Genomic DNA, 26,200 nt, shown 5'->3' with positions numbered 1-26,200 from the left:
GTGTTAAGCACCAATATTCGTATTAAACCTAGTGACTTGCTTATATACGCAATGAAATACCGATAAGATGGTTAGGACAAGTTAAAATCTTGGAACATACTTGGGCGAACTGCGGAGCTGCTCACTGTCTGCATGTTCTTCTGGCACAACGACGCTATATGATAGCAAGGACGGAAGGGCAGCATCGTCGCGTCTTTCACGCTGCCACTATGCTCGGATGCACGCAGCTCTCAGAGCCTTTAAGAACGGCGAAAATGAAGACGAATGTGACCGGTAACGACATGGATGGAACGGTGTGCCGTTAAAAGCTGAGGACGCCACCGATCACGTGAGGCTGTGCATAGGCGCCCTCGGACCGGCCCTGGCTTCGATCCGTATCAAGCGCGGGCACATGGTTCTGCCGGCTGCAAAGAGGAGGATGTGCAACCGTTTGATTCACGGTTTGTTTTCTTCTTTCTCTTCCACTGGGAGCAGCTACCGCCGAGGGCGTGTGGTCCCTGCGGAAAAACGCAGCCTCGGTTGATATCTATGGACGACTGAATCCCGCCCTTATGGTCACAGACTCTAATGCCGTCGGACTCCACTCACTTACTCCCTCATAGACTGTATATTCTTCTCAACTGGGAGTGCTTATCCCACGGATGATATCTATATTTGGACATCAGGTGTGACTCGCCCCCAAGTTCGTGCGATGCTTCAAAAGGCGGCATAGATGTTAACGTCTTGCCCTCGTCTCCAGGGCCTGAAAATTTCGGCCGGGAAGTGTTCACTTCCTATCATGGGAACCTCTCATGGGAACCGCCGGATAGTGGTTTCCGTCAATTACCTTATTCGGTATTGTGAAACGGCAGCCCGACCCTCGGCTACAGCGTATCATGTGTCCTCTTTTCTGCTACGATTCAAAGTTCTCCGCCATGGACCTACAAAAGTTATCATCAGTGACCGTGGTCGGCAGTTCACCGATGACGTCGTGGAGCAGATTCTCCGTTCCTACGAATCGCATTTTCGCCATTCCTCGCCTCACCATCCCCAGACGAATTTGCTCACTGAGCGCACGAACCAAATGATCCCTAACATGCTGCCAATGTATGTTTATTCAAAGCACAAGAACTGGGACAGCGTCCTGCCGTTCATCACTTACGCGTTCAATACCGTGCGCCATGAGACTACTGGCTTCAGCCCCTTCTTTTTACTATATGCTCGCCCCCAACGCTAGACCCTGGACACCGTACTACCATTTTCTTCCGACCTTCATGAAGATCCCTCCATCGCCGTGGCACTGTCTCGGCGAAGAATCCCGACGCCTTGCTCGCCTTTGTGTTCTCGCCTCCCAAAATCGGTCCAAAGCGCGCTACGATGCCCACCGCCGTCACGTCACTTACAGCCCTGGTGATTTGGTGTGGTTGTGGCGGCCTGTCAGAAAGCGAGGATTGTCTCAGAAGCTGCTGTGCCACTAGGACGGACCATATTTTATGATTGAACAAATTAGCGAGCTCAGTTACCGCATAGCTCGTTTCACGGCAAGCGGCCGTCGTTCAGCGCGAGCTGAAGTTGCTCACGTTGCCCGGCTGAAGCCTTACCATTCGCGCGACGCTTTTTAGCTTGCCCTGCGGGCTACGGCTGCGTAGGGTGAAGTGTGCCGCCCACAACAAAGCGATACCTATTCTGCGTGGCCGGCGTCGCTGATTAAGCCGAAGATGAGAAGAACGAGGTAGGTGGCGCCTCGTGCTCGGCAAGCGGACCCAGCTGCTTTCAATTCCCCGTCCCGGTCTTAATAAACCTCTGCGCGTAACAATTATATACATATATATATATATATATATATATATATATATATATATATATATATATATATATATATATTAAGCAAACAAGGGAAGGGGAATGAGGGGCTCGTTAAAAATATGAGAGAAGCCAACAGCCACAGAAACCAAGGGACAGAGGCGATTATTTATTTATTTATTTATTTATTTATTTATTTATTTATTTATTTATTTATTTTGCGCTGCTGTTTGATTTTACGAGATTATTGAATATGTTATCGGTTAAAGCTAACTGATTAGAAAAGCAGAAGAAAAAACAACCACATGCCACCGGTGGGATCCGAACCCACAACCTCCGAATTACGAGTCCGGTGCTCTACCGCTGAGCTACGGCGACGGCTGTCAAACCTTCTGCTTTTAGGGGGCATTTATGTTTACAGATAACCTAGCCTTGAGAGTGTTCATCAGCGCCACCCACGTTCTTAAACGGCGGACGTAGCACGTCCTGAGTTACTGCTGATGTGACGTAGAACGTCATCAAAAGGCGAGAGTGGAAGCTGTGTGAGAACCCTCTTATACTTCCTATGGCGTCAAGGCTGCCAGAACCGAGGCCCTCGCTAAGCAATTAAGAAAACAAGGGAAGGGGAATGAGGGGCTCGTTATAAATATAAGGGAAGCCAACAGCCACAGAAACCAAGGGACAGAAGGTATTTTTTATTTATTTATTTATTTTGTGCTGTTGTTTGATTTTACAAGATTATTGAATATGTTATCGGTTAAAGCTAACTGATTAGAAAAGCAGAAGAAAAAACAACCACATGCCGCCGGTGGGATCCGAACCCACGACCTCCGCTTCTTCTATATATATATATATATATATATATATATATATATATATCGTTGATGGTAGGAGGCTTTTAAGCGAGCAACTATCAAGAACTTATCAATACTAGGAACTAAGCACAGAACGCACCTGGCGCTTGGATACAATCAAGAATGATAATGAAAGATACAGAAAAAAGCGAAAATTCAAAACTCAGCACACACATGTGGTAAGCAATATTGTTAGCGGGGCAGACAAGCCAGCCCACCAGGACTGTCGTTTGAACCAGTAGAAACAGTCTCAAATAGTAAATGAGACATCACTCCCGCGTTTGTCTACCACGATGTGTCCTAAAAGCTGATTGTAAAATGGGAACTCGTATTTTGTCGAATGAGTGACCGGGAATTTTGTCGTGTTTAGATAGTAAAAGGTTGGGGAGAGAGGTGCAGGGAGCCTTGTGGGTGTTGAAGCGTAAACGGAAGGAAATTTCGGTATGGCCTATGTTTCCTTTTTGCAAAAAAATACGCCAACATATAGACTACGTTTGAAGAGTTGCAGCAAAAAGTGCCATTACCTCATATGTCATAGAAGCGGTGCTGGTAGCTGTTACTGAGGTTGTCATATGTGCGCAGATTCGGCATGTTGGCTGATCACACGGGCGGCAGCCTTCCGAGACATGGTGTGAGATTCTTGAAGTTATCAAGTGACGTAGATTTTTTCATAATCTCTAGGCTACTTTGGGCGGGTCTGGGAATATCAGTTTAAGGCACTGGCTTTGTGCGATGATGCTATGATAGTTTCGAAGAATGCCGGTAGCGCTAGGAATAGAAGCTGAATGAGTATCATGTTGGTTTGCTGAACTAAGCCAGGGCGATGGGATGTGTCCATGAGTGCTCTCCGGTCAGGCTGACCCGCACGTGCAAACGCGTCGTCGATTAGTGAAGCAGGGTAATTTTGTTGTGTTAATGCCTTTTTCATGGTCCTGCTGTTACGGTTAAAATCAGAATGGTCAGAGCAGATCCGTTTGTAGCGGAGTGGTTGGACGAAGGGAATGCCAATCTTGCAGTGCTTTACGTGGCTACAATTGAAGTGAAGGTACGGGTGTCTGTCAGTGGGTTTCTTGTAGAGCGTCGTTACTAGTTTGCCATCACGTAGGAGCACTGTCACGTCGAGAAAGTTAATATGGCCAGGTGAGTAAGCGTGCAAAAATGGTATCGAATTATGTACTCCATTAAAAGCAGCGATGAAAAAAGTCGTTCAGGCTCGCCATGCTCCGGTATTAGGAATATGTCTTCTATGTAGCATTTATAAGTGAGCCACCGGACAAGAAGTTGATTTCTAATGCGCCATAAATATATGTGCATGATTAGGATCAATTTTTGTACCGATCGACGTACCGCTGATTTGAACATAATGATTGTTATTAAATTCAAAATTGTTGAGCTCAGGGATTGATTTCAGCAAAGAAGCAAGGGTTCCGACACCGACACGATTCTTAATGCATAAAGACTCATAGACTTGTTTTACGAATTGAATACCGTCCTCGTGGGGTATTTTTGTATACAACGAACATGCATCTAAGGTAACGACAAGAGAGTCACAAGGGATATGAAGGTCAGCAATGTCGAGTAAAAAGTGGTTGCTATCTTTTATACAAACGAAAATTCCAGAGAGGATGTGGCTGGTCAGGGAATCAACAAAACTAGAAAGGTTTTTCGTTATAGTTCCAATGCCTGAAACAATTGGTCGTCCAGGAACGTCAGGCTTGTGTACCTTCGGAAAAAGATAGGATATTCCTGAAATCGGTCTTAGTGGAACAATGGAGTGCTTGTCGTTATCAATGATTCTTTTTTCCCTGCACAGTTTCTCAATAGCTTCTATAATTATCGAACAGAACTGTTTAGTGGGATCATACTCCAGTTGCCTATAGAACATAGATTCGGCCAATTCCCTGTGAGCCTCCGCGACGTAGTTGTTTAGGTTAATAATTACGAACGCACCACCTTTGTCGTCGGACTTCATTACTATGTCGCTATTGTTCGCCAATTTTTTAATCGCATTGCTTTTCTCAGCTGAAATATTATGTTTAAATCGATGTTGTCTGCTGTAGGCATCCAGTATGTCATTTTTAACTGTCTTTAGGTAAAGTTGAATGCCTCTATTGCGCTGGCTCGGAGGTTTCCACCGTTTGTTTCAACCCGAGTGGCTAGTCGCGTTGTTTGGGGGGGTCAATCGTTAAAGTATTCGCGTAGTCGCAGCTTTCTAGAGAAATTATCCAAGTCATTCAAAAGTTGAAATTCATCAAAGCCGCCGGTGCTGGGACATAAATTCAGCCCTAGTGGCAAAGCACTCATCTCTTCGCTGGATAAGCTGCCACTGGAAAGATTGATGATGTTAATGGAGTCTGCTGGGTTATTACATGCCTCCATGGTTGTTTAATCTCTCGTCAGAGCTTGTGACGACTCAGGCACAGACACGTTATCACGAAGGATTTTTTTTTTGCTTTTACCGCGCCGATTTCACCTTCTTTCTTTTGACGGTATATGTTTAACAGCGAGATTTCTTGATCCGACAGTCTAGACGGAGAAAGAAGTTGTTCTCTGTGTTCAGTTGTGACACCATAATGATAATTGTGGCACGCGACTATACGGGTAAGTTCTAAGGAGGCTTTCTTCAGCGCTTGATCCCATTTAGCACGGCTGACACAAGACAGATTTACGGCAGGCTTCATCATAATAGTCAGGCCTTTAGGAGCAATGGACGGAGCTGGGTACGTCTTTAGACACATGAAGGTTGGAGCGGATTCTCTTGTCAACGACTTTACGGACCCGTAGAAAATTGCTATTCATGCCAACAGAAAGGGTCGTACCAGAAGAATTCTTAGGGCCTAGTCAGTTCCTAGTGGGCAATTGGGACACCTCGGCGGGGCTTGCGCACGGGTGTAGGGCTGTACCTTGAAGGGCACAGTTGGCGGCAATAGAAGCACTAGATGACTGGTAGGAAGGGGGTCGAGTGGAGCTAGAAGTTCGACTACGTGGAGAAGGGCTGAGTGGCTCCGAATTATGGGTCGAAGTACGCTTTCCTCGAGAGTCGTTTACGCGGGGGTTGGGTCGAAACGGCTTTCGTTTCCAGGTTGGAAGGGTTCGCTTTAATGGACGTAGCCACTGACGATGACGAACACGGAGCTTCAACAGGCGCAAAATTTGGGAACACAGCGGGCAGTGCAGTGTTGGGGTCATTTTGCAGGGCAAGGCCGCGCAAGGCAGAGGGCCAGGGTTGTGTTGAATCCGGCTGCCTATGTTTGGTTGGTCGGTGTCCCAAAAGGGGACCAGGCAATTACTGAGGAGCAGCGTAGCTAGTATCATTCCCAGTAGAATCAACAAAGGCAGAATCGCACCACGAAGGCGAAGAATGGTTGCTGGAAGGCACGAAGCACAGCTTCCGGAGGTGGCTCCCTATTAGCGCTACTCCCTCGAAGCTGGGGTGGAGTCCGTCGGCAGCGAGGACACGGAACTGGGGCAGCCACTCCAATCCTTTTTTAATGAAGGAGACGTGTCATAATTTGCAGCAGTGATTACGTAGAAGGGCATTGAATGTACAGGCTTCGCTATTACAACGACGAACGAAGACTTGGTTTCGAGCCCGCCGACGTCGGTTCACAGGCCTAGGCGGGATAAAACTAGCGTAAATGCACTTTACTTCAGGGTGCCACTCCAAGATCACTCGAAGTAGGGCACGGTACCTGTAAAAAGAAGCACGTCCAGAGCTCGAGACGAGATCACTGGTTCACACATGAAGAATTAAGGTCCTTGCTGTGCATGGAATGAAGTCGAGGAGGTTCCTGACAGCTTCCATAATGGCGCCCCTTCAGTACACAAAAGCAGGCGTTCCAGGCCGGCTTGCACGAAGGTATACAGGGCGTCCAGGATAAATTAAGCCAAGGTAAAAAAAATAAGATATTTGAGGTAGGCCAAGGAAACCACTTCTACCAACCGGTTTGCGCATCATAGGCAAATTTTTGTTTTGCAATTAATTAATTACCAATTAAGATATTTTTTCTAAGTGCGTAAATATTGACTTTAGAAGATGGGAATGGCAAAGTTGGAGAGCACCTTCGAAGACCCCAATTCCATTTATTTGCGATAAGAAAAGCCTCACGAGTATCTTTTTTCCGAGCTCCAAAGAAAGCCAGCGAAATACAAAAAAAAATAACTTGACTAGCGCATTCGCGGGCCACGGCTGTGCTGCTCTCAACCGTGGCTTGAGTGAACGAAATCAGCTGCTGGCAAGCCGCGACGACCTCATTGCTCTGGCAGGCCGATGCGTCAACGGTGGTTCCGACACCGTTGCGCGCCAGTCTGCAAGCGTGACGGTGCAACATGGAGCGAACGATGAAAAGCCCAAAGGTGGCAAACATAAATGCGACGAGTTTTATTCGTCCATGGGAGGCAAAACAAGATAAGTAAAATACATGCTTCGGTTGGCGGAGATGCCATTACGGACGCACGGCCTAGGTCGCCGCACGCTTAATTTGCTAATTCATCGTCTAATTATTGATCCAAATGAGGTAAGCAATGTCCGCCTTGCTGTGCAATCTAGCTCAAGAGACTGCACCGGCGTATCTGTCGCAGGTTTTAAAATACATATCTGTAAAGGTTGAAAAAACCACCCTGTATTGAACGTGCTAAGAAGAGCGCCACATCTAATGATTTAAAAAATGGTTTCATACGTCTCCATCAGGTGTTTTTTTTTAAGACATCGGTGTATCCTACAAGCGCATCTTACCTTCCGCCGTGGCCACCCCAAAGCCGTTTGTCGTCAATGCTTTATGAGCAGCTATGTCAAATACAAGATGAAAGAGACTATCCGGCTTACATCGGCAAAATAGAGGACCCTCTTTCGTTTTAATTTAATTATAGACAACGACCTAGCTACACTAAGCCCGCCGTGGTGGCTCAGTGGTTATGGTGCTCGGCTACTGACCCGAAAAACGATCCCGATTCGATCCCGGCCGCGGTGGTCGAATTTCTATGGAGGCGAAATTCTAGAGGACCGTGTACTGTGCAATGTCAGTGCACGTTAAAGAACCCCAGGTGGTCGAAATATCCGGAGCCCTTCACTACGGCGTCTCTCATAGCCTAAGTCTCTTTGGGATGCTGATCCCCCTAAACCAAACCAAGCTAGCTACATTGATTCCTAAAGCATCTCTTGCGGCCGCAAGTTCAGTGACTCCACCTCAAGCGTTGCCACATAATTGAAAGGTCCTTTGAAGTGCTATAATTAATGATGGCAGGTGTGTAGAGGCGAACTAGTATGCCTAAGTCATTCGGCGCTCGCCTGAGATTTGGAAAAATGCCATCCCACGCGTTATGAGTGAGTTTTCTTTCTGTTTTTGTGTGAATATGCTCGTGGATTTACATTGCACATAATGGTATACATATTTTTTCCTCTTATCCTTTGTTATTGTCACTCGTATTTGTGTTTAGGATCCCTGTGTTCTCTCCTGTCTCTTTACCGGTCGTAGTTTAGGTGCTTAAGACATCAGATGGTAACTGTCATGGCCGGACCTCATCTTTTGAGCACGTGTTAACGCGATAGCATTAGAAGGCATGTTCGGCGGCAGCCCCGTGGTTGTGAGAACAAAATCTCATTCGGCAGCGATCTCCGTGGTGTGAAAACAAAATTTGATTTGTCAGTTATAAGGTTGCCACATGACTCAAACTTCATTATGACATGTAAGAATGCAAAGCCCAATAATTGCGGTGAAATAAAAATTGGCTTCAGATGGTAAACGAATCCGTGACACTTGTGTCGCCATTCAGGCACGCTACCCGTAGGCCATCTAGGCTAATTGGACGGACTTGGTTAAAAGGATTTCTTGTGTGTCATCTGGTTAGGAAAAAATGTAGTTTGAAATAGATTAAGAAAAATAAAAGAAAATAAAAGAAAAAAGTAAAAAGCACGAATTAATTAATTAGACAAAAATAAAATTAAAACAATAGAGGAATTTAACAAACAATATAAATAGCAGTGTCCGTGTTTGTGAAGGGATATGCAAACAGGATCCCAAGCCGGTGAAGGAACCCTTTACCGCCATGATGACGTACCCTTAAGACCGACCTTTTATTTAGTTTTGATTTTCATTTTAATAAAACCAATGCTACTACTTTTCGCCGTTATCGAAAGAACCGGATGCGCATGCTTTACGGAGAAGATTAGCAGGTATTAAAATCTCTAAATTGCAGGAACAACCACACAAATGGGAACAAAAACATCCTATCACCCGGCCACTCCTATCTTACTACATGGTTTGAAAAACTATGAGCACCACACATTATGTTTTAGTCGTAAGTAAATCTTCCGGCGTCCGAATTCAAATAGTCGATGTACCTGTATATTCAGTCAATAAACGAGCAAAATGCATCATAACTAGAATTTATTCGTTCCCGCTCTTTTCTTTTGACTGTATGCAAATTTTGTTGTTATACTCACCACTTCTCGTGCATTTATTCGTCTTTTTGAAGGAAGAATTAATACGTTGCGGAAGCGGAAAGCGGCGAATTACGCTGCCACGGGTATCCTGGTGTTGCCATTAGGGAGATATATATTTTAATTTCAGGGTGAAACGAGAAAGGCTGCTCTGTGGCTTTCTCGATGAGCGCTGTACAAGCTCTAAAAAGACCTGTGTGAACGAAAAAGATGCATTAATGCGCCCTATATTTGTTCGTGGAGATTAAGGCATTAGCCGGAACCACTGTTTGAACGTGCGATAATCTCGTCTTTCCTTGCTCCGAAATGGTTCGGCTCTTTTTTAACGCGGGCCCCTTTTTCTATTATCGCTGTCCTACAATGCCTATTTATAGTCTTTTTTTTGTTCGTCTAATAGTGATGTCTCTTTTTTTTTTTGCGTTCGTTTGGTGATCTTCTGTGAACAATTAAAAGTTTGTAGCGGTTTTCATTGCTCCCAAGGGAAGCAAGGATTCCGTCCTTCACTTAAAATCCTCAAGACTCTCATTAGCTTTCTTGACAGGCTCAACTGAAACACTAATCCTTTAGGCAAGCTGTTTTTTCCTTTCCCGCATACTTTCCAAGAACACCAGAACTGGTATCGACAAAATTTCTCCCTGGCTTGCGCTTTCGACACTGCAAAGTTTACAGCTCAATTCCTTATTAAGTACAACTCTACTCTAATCACAAAGGATGTTTAGTTTGCTATGCTTGAAGCAAGATAATGTGGTTGGCAGCCGGAGAGAAAGTGTCTTTTTCTGGGAAGGCCAATGCTGCAATCAACGCCTGAAGCTTTCCTGGATCAAGCATGTTAGGCTTATGTGATTTTGTTAGAATTAAGCTCTCATACACGAGCTGACCTTTTAGATACGACTTTGAGAATGTTATTTAAGGTTTTTGAAGATTGGTTTTTGCGAAAGGATTGCCTCGATATATGCAGCGAACGTCTCTTCAGCTCTGAATAATCCAGACTAAGACTAGGAGTTATTATCCCCGTGCCGGATTTCTTGCCATCTTCCACCGAGGGTGCTGTTAATCAGTGGGTGCAAACATAAGCAACAAAAAACAACAATTTAATCTCTTTCAGTTCCTAATGCCGTGGGCACGGTATCGTTACAAGAATATTTTCCTGTATACGCCTCCGCTATGCTAAACGTGATGACATAGAATACTTCATCAGGAGACAGAGGAGTTAGCCATGCATGTGTTTCTCATAGAAAAGAAAATTACAGAGTGCACTTCAGACTACTGACGAGCTCTGAAGCGGAAAACAATATTTTTTATTTACATTTTTTCCTTCCTTTCTAAAGACACCTCTACAATTGCCATACAGTCGAAAGGAAATGCATAGAATAGGTTCACCTTTAATCGGCAACAAGCAACGTGGTTTTGGGGCCTACGTACACTAAAGACATGAGAATGTGCGTCTGCATTGCGGAATATTGGGTGCACGCAAAGCATCTGGTAGCGCAGCGGGATTGATTTTCATGCAATAAAAGACGAATGGTTTTGTGGCCTAAGGGTGGCCAAGAAGCACCCTTAGGCCACAAAACCATTCGTCTTGTTATAGAAAACGAGGACACAATTCAACAATGCAGAAATAGTTGTGAGATCTCCACGCGAGCATTTCATTGAAAGTGTCATACGTCTGAGGGAAGTGTATCAGGCACTGCCTGATCAGCCAACTTGGTTAAATGTGTTGGATGACTTGGTTGAACTGAAAAAATTTTAACCTGCCGTTTCAGTGCAAGTGTTGCTGACATGTTTTACTTCTTTGTACCCGTTGTGAAAATGCAATAAAGAAAAAAAAGTTTTGTGGCCTAAGGGCTGCGTGCTCGCTTAACAATCTGAAGGTCCTTGGTTCAGTCCCCGAACATTCGATGGAATTTTCTTTTTCTTTAATGATGACGTCACGAATCAACGGTGGTTTTGGCACCATTTTTCCTGTACAAGCACCGGGCTCCGTTGCTGATGAGCCATATAAGGCTCTCGGTTTAATAAAAAACGCTGCCGATTGTTGAATCGCAAGCTAGACATTGCCAGCGACGTGGAGTCACGAGACCTTTGAGGCTTTTTACAAGGAATAAAATCTTTCTGTAACATTGTAACAGGCAACAGCTTTTCAAAAAATCGTGCTGAAGATGGCATTCAAGCGCAAAAGATGCCGGCGTAATGAGCTCGTTTAACAATGCATGGCTGTGAAGCCATACCGAGATACACACCTCGAGGCATAATTTGTTTTGGTGGCTCGGAAAATGTTATGAAATGTTACTCGAATTTGGAGCATCTTTATTTCAAGGTGTTAAGTAAAGAGCAGCTTGTTTCCAAGTATTCATAGGATAACACCGCGAGGACTCCAGGGCAAAGAGGACACATAGAAGGAAGGGCGGGAAGAACACAGCGCTGACTCTCAACTGTTCATTCAGTGGCAAAACACGCAGCTTTTATATGCTCACAGACCTGCGCAGGCGCAAACCGTACACGTATACAGATAGAAACACGCTTGGCTAGAACGGGCTTAACACGCGATTGTCTATATATAACATTTGGTTAAAAGTGGTCTGGATGCAAGCACGTGGAGTTAGTCATAGCATTTCAATGTCGTTTGTTTCCGTCCATGTACCAGAGAAGTTGGGAGCTGCGGACCAAACAATTCGGTTGTTCTAGACATGTGTTTTTCTCTCCGCACACGTGCTCCTACTTTAGCGTAAAACACACGAAAGAAACATTTTTTTTTCGCCTTTATACAATGTAATCGAGGTACCACGAACGCAACTTGGCCACTTTGTGCTCGTGGTACCTCGATTACATTGTATAAAGGCGAAAAAAATGTTTCTTTCGCGTGTTTTTCGCTGATGTTGCAGTGCCTGTACGTGTAACTGTACGGTTTGCGCCTGCGCATGTCTGTGAGCATATAAAATATATATTTTTCCCCTGCGTGAACAGTTGAGAGTCTGCGCTGTGTTCGTCCTGTCCGCCCTTTCTTCGGTGTGTCTTCATAGGCCCGGAGGCGTTGCGCTGTTCTTCTGTGAATATGTCCCGATTACAGTAGCAACTATCCCAACAATGAACACTTTTGAAGTACATTTCCAAGTATGTTACTCGAATGTAACTCAGCGGTACTGTTCCAGAAACAAACCATAACCAACTATTCCCGCTACATGTTTTATTTCCATGTATGGTCCACACTTTCAGTGCGGGTGTGTTTGAGTGAAAAAAGAAAAAAAAGGAAACGTCATCAAAGCCAAGTCGTGTATTCGAGGCGTCTGCAAAACAATTTGTGTTATAAGAGCGGTGACATTGATGGCGTTTAAGGAAATCAGAATGCCTTAGTGCCAACGGCAATAGCAGCAAATCATAACTGGTTATGTTTCGTACACTCGCAAATACATGACGACGGCAGAGAAAAAAACGGCACCAGCCTGATTTTCACCCCTAGTGACGGACTCAAACGGATGGTCGCAGAAAACGCAAATGCCGGTTCCTCCATCATTGCAGGCCTGAAAGAAGGGAAACAAACATTGACGGTGGTATGAAGAAAGAAGTGTAAACCTCTGGTTAGAGCGTTGTGCAGGCCATAAAGATGGTCTTTCTACCATCACATCTTGCTATTCTGACTGTGAATTTTCATTTTGTTTCGCGTACTGGTTAGCATTACTTTACCTTGGAAGTTGCCTTCACCTAATGTCTCATTGGCGCATAAGCAAATAAGAAGCTCGTTTAGATTTCGCCTCGGGCAGTACAAGCCATAATTGTCTCTGATGTGGAATTGTTTTTGCCCACATTTCTCTCACTCATAGATGACCCTAACCTAACCAATAACCGGCAGCTTCTAATTACATGCACTGAACGTAACCTCGACATACTTTACGTGGCAGTTTTGAGTGATTTGCGCTCATGAGTCGATATTGTTGCAAAAAGTAGTGGACAGCACCCAGCGTGCCCCACATATCGGTGGTATTTTTGTATTGCTACGCAACCCTGAACCATTACCGACTTAGCAATATTCACAACAGCGCACGAAACACGGACAAAAGGGGGAGAATCGACAACACAAGAGCTGCCTTCACCTGAAATTTATTACGGAAAAGGAAGAGTATATATACATCTTCGAAAAAACAAACAAACATATAAGGAACCGTTATAATGAACATGTACCAACTCGCCCGACTTTCTTCACTCATCGACTTAACAACATTCCTTACATCAGGAAAAACCGGTTCAAACCCACGACTTAGTGCAATAGTGCTTAGACCAGTGTGAACATTTTTTTTTCTTCTTACGAGCGCATTTTGCCAGTACGGACGCATATCATTATTCTTCGCTCCTTCACGCAGCGTGGTGCAATATTAATGTCAGAAGCTGACTGTTTGTTTCGCTTCTCAGGAAACAAAGATACATTTGTGCACAACTCCCTCTCATCACGGCTTCATTTTAAGGACGATTTATAGAAGGCCTAAACATGAATTCGCACACATTATTTGCACTCGGCAACTTGGGTCCCGGAAAATTTTCAGCATTCACACTGTACAAGCGTGCGCAAGGCAGCGAAAAAGCAGCGCTCGCCTCCCGTTTTGGAAGAATGCGGCTCCCGGAATGGATTACAGCCGCCGTATAAATGGCTCGCAAGAAAACTCTGCTCCTCTCACCTGAAGAATGCTCGTATATTTTTTTTGTTTAACTGCCCTAGCATGCTAGTGTTTCAAAGCACTCGCATGCTGCCCTCTTCCGAAAAACACTGGCGGCGCGTGGTCTAGTGCGTCAGGGATCGAGATTATTACCGCAGTGGAAGGTTGGCTAAACTTTGAAAGTTGCTAGCAGGTGACGCTTTCCCTGAGGTGCAAGACAGCGTGCTCGAGAACGCCTTCCCCCCTACCTCCACAGCAGGTCTGGTGCCGGGATTAAGCTTTACAACGCTCTTCACTGAGCACTGAGTTCCGGCCGTTACTTGTATTCGTAGGCATACACAGCTCGCATGCCGGCTGGCTGTAGGGCAGCGAAGCTTCAGCCTAACATCTGCGGCAGATGAGAAATAATCTCGCTAGCACTGTAGAGCCGATTTGTGTCCTGTTTGAATCCAGTAGAAAAAGGGGGATATCAAGAGGAAATACGAAACTCGTTGGCTCGGCGATAATCCGTGCTTCCACGGAGCTTTTGTGACAAACCAGTAGCGATTAAGAAACGCGATAGTCTTGGTTCCCATTTGTGAACATCAGCGGTTGTGCCAGCTTTCTAACATCAGTGAGAATGACAGCCAGTAACTACGCGCATTAGCCATGTATTACACTTTGCAGCCGTTCAGGTACTGTCAGGTTCACTATCTACTAATGTGTCCTGAGTGTGGAAAAGAAAAAAAAGTTATGATTCTTCATTCGTGTAAAGTCAGCTTGCGGCGCGGCATGTATATTTTATTTTTGTTTGTTTTCCAGATATTGGGAAAGATAGAAGTAGCCATCCTGATAGTTCCATGGTCTTCCAAAGTTTCTGGTTGCGAAAAACGGAAACAAAGAGAAATGCCGACTGAATTATGCCTTCGAGCCTTTCTACACCCGTATTGTATGTCATATGCGCAAGCTTCTTATGTGCACCCGAGCAAACGGCTTTGCCAGAGGTGTTAAACCTACAGTAAGCCCTTTAGTTACAGTTATGAACGATTGAATGTCTGGCTAGAATTAGCGTTAATTGATGATTCAGTGTACGGTCTCTGGGGCGACAGCGCATTCCGCCATACCGCTGAAAAGTCGCGACTCAAGAATCACTTGTGCGAGAGTATAGCAGCATTAAATTTTCCTAATGATCCACCAGGGGCTTTCGTGCTACACCGTTAAGGTTAATATGATTTGGAAACATCGCGTAAACATGGGTCTAAATTAGAGGCGACAGAGCACAGCCTCCTGTGATCTGTCGCTCATTAGTCCGTTCGCTTGCGTAGGCGCTGTCGTTGCGCAGTGCGCTGTAGTTTGGGTAGTTCGAAGGTTAATAAATTCTAATACACCACGGGAAAAAGGTGTCGATACACGAAGACTGCTGAAGGAAGGGCACTGTTCCTCCATCCTTTGTCATCCACTTTTTTTTCTTTTCTGGTCCAGTGTCGGTGTTTATTACTTTGAGTGTGGCATCACCCTCTTTCCATTCAATATCAAAGCTGTGATACATAATTATTGGCATTCATGTGCAATATTTATCTGAAGACAATTGTGCTGCATTTGAAAGGATTTGTTTTTGATGCATTATTGTTCTTGTCTGCCATTGCTCAGCCCTGCTTCTTACGCAGAAGCTGACGAATGGCACTGCTCGGCAACTGTCTACCATGACGTCAGAGATGACAGTCATCACTAATAATAGGCCTAAAAGATGAATCGGATGAATCGTGGAGTTACCAGTCGGACAGATATAGATGCTCCAGCGGAAAGAACGCGATGATGATGATGTTGGATTTTAATGCCGGAACGGCAGCTTCGCCCAAAGAGCGCCATGTCACAAGGCATTTTATGTGCATAATGTGGATTCAGAGTCCCATTCTCCAGGCATTTCTCCCTGGAGAAGCCCAGGCAGCAGACAAGGGTAAAGCCTATATCCATGAATAGCGGTGGGTACTGTGCGGAAATGGGGATCGAACCTCGCATCTCCCACATGCGAGGCGAATGCCCAAGCCACTAAGCCACCGGTACAGTGACCTTTCGAGGCCGACTAGACACCTCCTTCAGGTTCGTCTCGATGGGAAAAAAGAGGCCGTGTCACAATCCAGTCACCCATCAAGAACGAGCCTACTCGGCACCGCGACGTCGCATTTCTCCTCTCCAGACGTTTGGTCAGAGTCTTACGTTCTGAATAGACAGATTCCTTCAGTGTTGTTCAGGGCTTGCAGCTTTTAGTTTATGATGGTAATAATATGCAGCGATCACGTCTCCCTTAATGTATTTGCAGCTTCTGGTAGATTGAACAACAAGAGGACCTAATATTTAACGAGACGGGTACCTTCATTTTTCCTTATTTATTTCGTCTATTATCATAGCCCTGCGCAACAAAGCATGCTTGCTTTACAAGTTCTCACGCCGTTCATTTCTGCATAAAACGGACATTTGTCTATTTTAGGGGGCTCGGCAGCGCTCGAGGTCGTCTAAGACTGCAGGGATGCTTCTATGGAGGAGTTAAATTGACGGCTTATAGCAAGTAACACGGCTGCGCTGCCAGGAGCATGTACACGACCAGCAGTAGATCTGAGCTATTGGTGTTTACTGCGCCGAATATCCTCCCTTGTTGAGTGGCCTCACTTTGCACAGAAGGTATCGAAATCAGGAAAACTTACGGCAAGCACGCAGCATAACCATCAGCCTTGCTAACAAGCGACAAGCGTCGATAACAGCATCCTGTCATGGTTACGACAATTGCATGCTTTATGCATGAGTTTTCTCAGTTTTTCTTTCAGATTGACGACAGGTTTACAGAAAAGAAAGTAAAAACTTTCTTGCACACTGAAGCTACGAGGTGTCCTACGTGCACGAATAAAAATACAATAACAACGCTCTAAAAAAGTCTTTCGGCCACAGTCATGCATTGGTATGACTGACATCAAGGATGGGAATGCTGACCGGAAATAATGCTGCACCGGATAAAATAGCCGGACATATGAAACATCTTCTTCCCTTGCTTGCGTTCATTCCTTCTCGGCCGCCGCACGCAATACCCCGGTATTAGCTTCGGCGCAGCGTGGCTTGGACGGATGGCTATGTCAAAGGAAATGACATAAAATTTAATTAAATTGATCTTGAATCGTAGTTTTATCCGGATCAAGATCCAAGGGCGAAATCAGAATGACATGTGAGTCTGTATAACCTAAATCTACTCCCTCTGGTTATATTAGCCACTGTCCACTGCGTAGCTCTTGCCTTCATTTCCTTTATATAGTATATATACTTTTGTCTGTGCACCTTGAGTATGGGCCCCTCGAAATGGTTCAGGTTTGTCCAAGGGGGCTGAAGCTGAACAGTCCACACTGCAGAAAGGAAAAGGAGGGGAGGATGTAGCGACTGCGTGTTTTTCTTCCTTGGCTTATTATCCTGGTGAACGAAACGCATCTGCGTAGGGTCATAGTATTCATGTTACTTCGAAGTACAAAACCCTTATCGTAACGCACCCAAAAACGCACGCACGCACGCACACACAAATAAAACATAATGCTGCAGTATTCTGAGCAGTGCAAGTGGCAAATTTTCTTGCATACTTCAGCGGGGATGGATACGTAGCGCTAATTTTTACTTGCATAGTGACAGAAAAAAAAAAACATATCGCGGCGCCAGCGATATAAGATCGATGGCCTCCTCAGAATAATCTTGAAATGTCGACACCACTTTTTGTCTTTTCATTTATCATGTGTCTTTGGTTCATTCCTTCTAGAAGTTGTTTTTACATAATAGGGCTAGATAGCTGGGTAAGAAATCGAGGGGGTACGGACGAGTGAGGGAGGAACTACGAGGTTGCCTCGAAAGAAAACTTTGTTCGAGAAAATAGTAGCTAGATTTTCTGGCAATTGCTGTCCGCTCTTATGAAATAAAATTCCTCCCGTTGCCAGAAGCAAGTTGGTAGCTTCCAGCTTTGAGTTAAGTCCGCTCATGCGGCAATGAGCTACCGCGAGCTCAAAGCATGTCTTTCTACTCAGAGCCATGTTAGTCAGTGCCGCAAAGAGCGCGCTTTGTTAGCTTTATTCTGCAATGCGTCATGGAGCAATGTAGAAACTGTAAATCAATTTTTGAGGAGTGCGAAGCGCTTCAACAGTAAACCCCCCTCCCTCCCTAGAGAAAAATAAGAGGGGTAAAGCTCGTACGGGCGCCATAATTGACGGAATCAGATCGCGCAAACGCAAGCCACCAACGGTGCATACGTCTACAGTAACAAGACCCACCTCTGACTTGGGACTCGAGGGCCGTGTTATTCTACCTCAGCGCACTGAGCTTGCGCGGTTCTCATAGAACCGCCTGCATAATATAGAGACTGCTTTGAGCTTCTTACTGCAGCGTCAGCGTTAAGAGCGAATAGAAAGAAACGCGAGAAAGCTCGGTGTGGAGTATGATACTTCCTGAATCACGTTTTCTTCGCAACACCAAGCTCCACTAAAGGGGCACTAGCGGTTCTTGTAGCAGAGACAATTTACACTTTTTTTGGAAAGCATTTATTCATGAGGGGTGTTTACCCTTCGTTTTACCCTTCGTTTATGTCTCCTCTAATTGTATTAAACAAGGGGACAATTACTATGCGAACGCAATACCGGAAGTAATTATATTCTAACGCACTGTGTTAGGTTGTACAGCATATCTAAAATGAAGTCATGTTCATTTTCCAGCGGAATATTACATATTCTACTTCTTTTTGCAAGTTAATCATTTCAAACATGTAGAGCACAGAACCTCTTCTATTAGGCAGTGTTGGACTGTAATGGACACCAGTGAATTACTTCATTATTACTCCGTGGAAAGGGCAAGAAGATAGGATTCCTGACGAAGAAAAATTTGGAAAGAGCGCAAAGGGAACGTTAGTCCGTTAGCCAACGCTCCGACAAGAGGACTTGTCGATGTCTGGGCATAGGCGAAACGAGTCCTCTTGTTAAAACGTTAGCTGGCAGCCTGATGCTGTCTTATCGACCCTTCTTCATTTACGTTTGTTCACCATTCTAATCACGCTCTTCGCTTCGCTAGAGATCTTTTGGGCACAGCTGTGCTTTGGAATCTAGCATCTCTTCAATTACCAACTTTCCGGATGCGCAGTAATTTAATGCGTTTATTTTAAAGAATAAAAATAAACAAAGAAGACAGAAGGAATGCATGAGGATTATCCTGGGGCACGTTTCCTATAGCCTCTAAATGAAACGCAGAAATGTGCTTCGAGAAAACAAGCCTTTATTTATTTTAATTGCTACACATTAAGAGCCAAGAATAACAGGGAGGTGTTGGCTACGATAAAAGGTTGCCACAGAGTCCAGTGATAATGCGCCTTTAGATATTCTAATAAGCTATCGGTGAAGAAAAATTATTAAGGCGAAAGCCTTTAATGCCTCATGGCTTTCAACAGAAGCTTGTCAGCAGAGGTGTCAGGCTTTTGACTGGTGTCCACCGCGGTATGTGAGACAGTTACTGCGTAATTTCTTTTCCTCAAATACAAGTTTCATTTTCTTCATTACGGCCCCTCTTTCTTCTTTCACTCACACTTCCTCCCTTCCTGTACGGTGCGGTTCAGGTGTCCACCGAGGTGACAGTGAATTACTACGCCAATTCCTTCCCTCAAAAAGCGTTGCGTTCAAAGGGCAAGGCATCGCGCTGAACGGGTGGTGGCGTTCCGTGGACTCCCTGGCAGCGCTACAACACGCCGTCGCATTTCACTCCTAAAGTCGAAGCTTAAGCGTCATTAATTAACGGCTAAGAAGTATTTAGGGATTAATCAGCAATTAGCCATTACTTAGTAATTTGTCATTACTTAGTAATCAGTCGTTAATTATGTGTGACGCCATCCAGTGGTCACTTCACCAGTGCCACAGGGGCAGTCAAAGTGGTGCGTAAAACGCTTTCGCCTTATGCACTTTAGACAGTTAAAGTGCCCCCTTAATTATTTCTGGAAAGAAAATTCGCAGTGATCATACTGCCCTCTCATGCGGGAAGGTTTTTACAGTCACGTGATATTTTACAATGGCAAGAATCAGGAAGACGGTAATTACGGGCGTAAGCTTAAAAGAACCAGTATACGCATAAACTAAGTGCTAAGAACAAACTCCTTCACGCTGTACCTCTCTTTGATGCTCCTTACGATAGGAAGTTGTAAGGGGCATGTGCGTGCAACAGTTCCTCACGCGGGCTTTCTGGGCGAACGTAAACATGTGTCGTAGTGACTTGCATCGCACAACTTCTGATTATGGTCAATGCATCGCAGCACCTCAGATCATGGACAATGAACTTCCAGTGTTTGTTTCTTTGAAGTGGATTAGTGCGTTTGAAGAGTCCAAACAATCAATGATTGAAGCGCGTGCATCCATTTTTATTTTTCTCCTGTGGACTTCAGTTAGGCCCTTTTTTGCACACTGAAAACGAGACTGTCTGCGCTTCTCACCACAATGGGTGAATGTTGTCCCCACAATAGACCCTTCGGAGTCTCTCTGAATATATCCGGTTACCGAGCGGCATGCACAATGGAAACGCGCCTCCCATTTTTTCACACCATTGGTTTGCGCGCTGTGAAAAGAAGGCTGCTGGTTGTAGTTCAGAAATCCACACTCTCGTACGGGTTCCAGGGGGAACTGCTACACCACCTCACGGCGCACCGTTCCTCAGATCCTACGACCGCGCACCGCCGGAAGCGTTCGTGCGTTTGCCCTTTCCGCTGCTTGCAGCGCGCACGAAGTGAAGGCGCGCGCACTGTGTCCATGCAGGAGGCTTGTCTCTCTAACTCTGTTTTCAGGAACCAAATAACTTCAAGGCGGGTGGTGTCACCCCGTAGCGAGGATAGGCCACGGTTCATCCCAATCTCTCCACTAAAGTGATTTTTATCGCTTAAGCCCGCAGGCGAGTAGGGCTACCTATCCATGTCTGTGTGTGTGTGTATATATATATATATATATATATATATATATATATATATATATATATATAGGTTGCGAGATCATAAAGTACTTGGCTGCTTACAAGAGTCTATAACTAAGTATACGCTTCGTTAAAGGAAACATATTTATTCGACTCGACGTTTCGATCGGAAGGCCGATCTTCTTCAGGAGTGATTTTAGTTAATGCATCCCCTTTTATAGGGGTGGGCACAGTACAGGTAAGTGGAAAACACAAAGCACATAGCCGGAAAATACACATAAAAAATTACACACGCACGCACACACACGCGCGCACCGAAGCGTATACTACGCTATATATATATATATATATATATATATATATATATATATATATATATATATATATATATAAACAGTTGCAAGGATGTGCCGCCATGAAAAATTTGACATATGCTTATAAAGTAGACTACCACATACTTAAAAACATGTGGGTTTCCTGACGTTTCGACGGCGATCTCTAAAGATGTCTATAGCGCCCAATCGAAACGTCAGTGAACCCTCGTTATGCGTGCGCGCGCACACACACACGCGCGCGCGCACACGCACACACCACAGGCACGCACGCACGCACGCACGCGCACACGCACACACACACACGCACGCACGCACGCACGCGACACACACGCACGCACACGAACAAGCACACAAAGAGTTCAAGAAAAAAGACGTGGTGAAGAAACACTTCTTGACGTTTCGGCCGGGGACCGGCCGTCATCTGAAGACAATCAGCTTCGGGCAGTCTCCTAAATTTATATTGTGATCTTGTCCATATATCTGCACCAATGATGATGAATATAAAAAAAGCTAAATCGGGTGAATTCATGCATTCGCAAAAGCGATAAAGTTATGCACCAGGGGTCATCTAAAATATCACGAAAACACAGACACGTGTCGAACTTACAAGGTGTGAAATTATACGGCGCGCACACGTGTAAAAAGGGTGTGGTGCTAAAAAATAAATTAAAACAAAAGGGAGATATGATGCGAAGCTACATTGTAGATGATATGCGTAGCCTGTGATTTTAAATGTACGCTCGTGCACTTTAAAAGAATAAGCTCAGAGCCATCGGCGTTTTGCAAGAATTGCAAAGAACTTCGCAGTGTTCTTACGTATCCGGCTAGGGTATCCGGCTAGTGCAATTGACTCCGGCTAGGGTAATTGACTACGCCACGAAACGCGCGGAAGCATGTGCCCGCGAGTAATTACTTCGCGAAACAAAAGAACCTATCTTGAAAAACGAAACTAACAGTAGTAACATACTCGATCTCTGATTCCAACGTGACTGGCATTTTAAGAACACATCATAATAACATGATCCAGAGTAGCCGATTAAAGGGAATCTTTACAGAACCACCGCAAGGTGTATTCTGACGTGCTGAAAATACGCGAGATCTTTTAACTTCGTTCAAAGTCCCCCGTAGTTTTTTCCGGCTGTCCACTATGCAACAAATTTCGCTGTAAAATTTGCCTACAGATGACGATGCCACAGATAGCTGTCAGCACTGCTTCCAGCTACAAAGTAAGAATTAAAGGTAACCGCACGTGCGACTGTGAAAACATAATTTATATGCTAGAATGTTCTGTCTGTCAGCTGCACTATATAGGCGAAATTGCGACGTCTTTAAGATTGCGCGTTAACAACCGTAAGGCTCACTGTGCAAGTCTACCCAACCTGCCCTTATCTAAGCATGTAAATGTTTCAGGTTACACATTTGTCAAATTAAAAGCCACCATTTTGGAATCTCGGTTTCGATAGCACTACGACCGTGAGGTCTGAGAATCATTTTTAATTCACAAGTTTAAAGACCTCTCACCACGTATAAACCAAAGTGTAGATAAGCTAACTTGCGTTTTTAATCCACCTGTTTTCTGACCAACTTCTTGCGAACAGCAGGGACGTGACTGGTATTTTATTCTGTTTACAAAATGCATTGTAAAGTCATGGGCAAAACTTTTGCGGGATGCAAATTTTCGGAAAAAAAATTATTGCTGCGAGGTCAGGCACAGTCCTTCACTCTAATGCATAGGAACATAAGGATACATACATGCTCCATCTGCTCCAAAAATACAATCGGTCTGTCTAGGGAGGCAACGCAGAAATATTTTTTTTTTCGCAAATCCGCATCCCGCAAACTTTTGTCTATGACTGTACGTGACTAGACAATGTACTTGTATCGTGCTTGCATGTCACTCTGAATCATTGCTCTTTCGTGTGCTTTTATTCATTTAATTCAATGTATACATATCGGAGGCTACGCATATCATCCATAATGTAGCTTTGCATCGTGTCCCTCTTTTGTTTTTATTTATTTTTAAGGCTAAAGCCTTTAATGGCTCATACTCGCGGCCATGACTTTGTCCGTCCATTCGTTACATCTGAAGTGAAAGTCATAAATAGTCATTACTTGTAAGAAGTCATGACTATCCAGTAATTATCAGCAGAAAAAAATCCTAAAATCTTGCACACGGAGATAATCGAACCACCATCGTTCCGTTCCATAGCCAAGTGTGCTAACCACTATGCTACTCCGACTTCCTGCCAACGCATATTGTCACGTTGTAGTTGCGGCAGTCCAGCGGCAGGATGCAGGATGCAGTTCTCCTTCTCTAGCGTAAGGACGCTGGACAGCATTGCGGGAAAGGCTTTCGCCTCATTGCACTTTAGATCATCAAAGTTCCCCCTCGAATTTTTTTTCTTTAGCACCGCACCCTTTTCGCACGTGTGCGCTCTGCATTATTCTGCGCCTTGTAAGTTCGACCTGTGTCTATGTTTTCTTGGTATTTTAGATGACCCGCGATATTAAATTTTAGCGCTTTTGAGAATACATGTTCTCGCCCGATTTCAACTTTTTGATATTGATCTTCATTTTTACAGAGAGTTACAACATCATCATATAAATTTAAGAGATAGTCCGCAGCTCAGTTTCTTCAGACGAAAGCCGGTCCCCGGCCGAAACGTCAAGAAAAGCGCAGTGTTTCTTTACCACGTCTCCTTTCTTCAACCTAGCCCTAGGAACTTTTATGCGTTGCATATTGCAATCACTCAGTTCAGCCCTTGGGCGCGGCCGGGCAGCCACCATTGACCTTGAGCGCAACCTCGTGACGTGACCTCACGACAGCCGGAGGAAAAGCTGGGCCCCAACTCGCGCGGTCGCGCGCGGCCGCAGCCACCACCTGACTCCCGCTCCTCCCGCTAGGGGTGCTGCCAAGAACGCCAAGAACGCCATGGGTGCCAAGAACGCCGTTGTAGCCGGTGCTGGAGCTGCGTTTGTACATTTTGCATTAGCTTCACCGGCAACCACGTATATAGCCGCTACAGCACTTCTCGCCTCACTACTGGTACTTGAACACAGAATGACCAAGAATTAAAATAGCTAAACCAAGTATTACCGAGTATATCCAAGTATAACCAAGGCAGCGCTTGTCCTGTGTTTTCTTCTACTTTGTCTGCGTCGTTTGCGCTGTTGGCATTCAATATGTACCACCAACTCGCCCGTTTGGCTATAGTATAACCAAGTATTGCCGAGAAAATCGAGTGCCGCCAAGCAATACCTCGCCCTCAAAAAAAAAAAAAAGACCGCGCAATATGCGACGCATTCTTGGCTTAACCAAGCTAAGCCTGGCCATCTTTTTTCTGCTATATATAGATATATTACTACCACAGATCCGGGAGCCAAATTCAATTGGTAGGCAAGCAAAGCGCATAGTAGGCAATTAATTTTGACCTTTCTGCATATAATGTTGCCCTTCAGGACAACTGTTGGAAATGCCTGCTGCTGTGTATGACTAGAGCTCGTTTACGGGCCCTCCTTTTACCCTTTGTCTTTTTTCTTGTAGCTCCCGACTTTGAAGGAAACTAAACCGGATAACGCTGAAGATAATCTACCTGCCTTCCCTCTTTGCTGGCATCTCTAGTTATTATCGTCTTCCGACACGACACTGAAGTGCCTCCTGCAATCGAGGCCCGCACAGTGAATATTTCAGGCGCTCCCCAATTCAGGTAAAAAGAAAGCTCAACCGAAATATTTTATCACTATATCACCTAACGGGAACCTCTCGAGTTTGTCTACAAGTTGAGCTCAGTGGAGTGAATTTCCTCCCCGGCAGTGAATATTTACGTGGCTCTGGTATCGATCGCAGATTAATACAGAGCACGTGTGCCTAAATGGCATACCAGAGAGTGCACAGTGCGCGTGGAAGCCTCCCAATCCGTCTAGAAGAACACATTTTTGAGCACGGTAATACTGCGGTGAGTGACAGAGATAGCGGTCTCACTGAATGACATGCAGAAAGCGTCTGAGACTTCCTTGGCGCGGAGTTTGTTTCCACTTACCGTTTCTAAGTGCGCACAGGACGACTTCGTTCTACCGGAAGCGTACATTCGACAGATTTGAACATTCCTTTAAACTCGAGCGCTGCTCTTATCGAGAAGCTTTCCCGAATGAAGTTTATTCTTATTCTTTTTTTAACTTGAGCATTCCTCCAACCAAAGTGTTCTGTCAACTCTGTCTCTCAACAGCAGCGTTGTTGTCTTTAGAGGGAATATATCAACGATACCAAGAACGTGCACGGAAATGAAAAGCATAAACTGTCGCCAAAGCTACCAGCGTTCCTTCGTTGCGAAAAGGCCACCGCATTTCTGAGAGAACAGAGTAGAACTTCCCAATTCCAGTACTATTTACAACACCAATAAACACTGGCTGTGTTAAGGGACTTTTACGACGTGTGAGCCTCCTCAGGGCTGGTACGTGACTGGCGCTTTTGAACTTTCTACGTAGGAGCGCTTCACACTGGCTGACTGGCTGGCATGCGAAGCGAGCGGCGCTTAGCGCTCTCGTATTTCAGTCACACTCACCGCGCTGCGCTCCCCTTTCAGGGAGCCCCGTAACTCACAAGATACTTACAGATACGTTGCTCTCCGTTACTCATGCTTTGTTAGTTTTGTTACGTGTTATAGTGATAGGCACCTTCTTGTCTTATGCTTTCTAATAAAAAAATAATTATGATTACAGAAATGGTAATGCGGCAATACAGCACCCACTGGCATGCAATAATAATTAAGCACAGAAAGATTGTGCTGCAACGAAACTGCGGTGAAATGATTCTGCTTATACGCAAATTACTGGTGGACTGCGTCAGGATGGTGTTTTCGAACTGCTGGATCTTGAATTTTCTGCCGGGCGGCTTCTTCTCGGCTTTTGACTCTTGCCTTTCATTTGACTGCGATATCCAGTTTGGTTTCGGCGTACATTGCCTTCCCCGTTCACCGGCAAGCAAAGCTGGGGCTTGTCTACGTTGACGCTTTCGCTCAGCGTCAAGCACACGAGCCTCTATCTTGCACATAGCAGCCCTAAACAAACGGTTTGTAGGCCCGTGTTCCTCTCCGGGTTTTTATAGCACAACTGGTACGACGTCACGTCAAGGAATCCCACTGCTCCAGCTTCAAAATCTGCTCCTCTTGGCGATGACGCCATATATGCAGCCGCGCGGTTCGCCCCGGC

The 26,200-nt window shown here is 45.0% G+C and overlaps 1 protein-coding gene and 1 non-coding gene across 2 annotated transcripts in view; both read right to left on the bottom strand.

Annotated features, from left to right (window-relative positions):
* Positions 1 to 26,200, bottom strand: part of LOC149355075 (RYamide receptor-like) — a 309,344-nt gene that overhangs the window by 79,158 nt on the left and 203,986 nt on the right. The gene's annotated exons all lie outside the window — the stretch shown is intronic.
* On the bottom strand, positions 2,089 to 2,160 carry TRNAT-CGU (transfer RNA threonine (anticodon CGU)). The gene has a single exon. It is a non-coding gene; the product is annotated as a tRNA-Thr (tRNA).

Source organism: Amblyomma mixtum, chromosome 3 (assembly GCF_055824585.1).
Source record: "Amblyomma mixtum isolate Tamu chromosome 3, ASM5582458v1, whole genome shotgun sequence".
In the NCBI taxonomy this organism is placed as follows: domain Eukaryota; kingdom Metazoa; phylum Arthropoda; class Arachnida; order Ixodida; family Ixodidae; genus Amblyomma; species Amblyomma mixtum.
The sequence above is the reverse complement of the archived record's forward strand: the minus strand, read 5'-3'. Positions and strand labels throughout refer to the sequence as shown.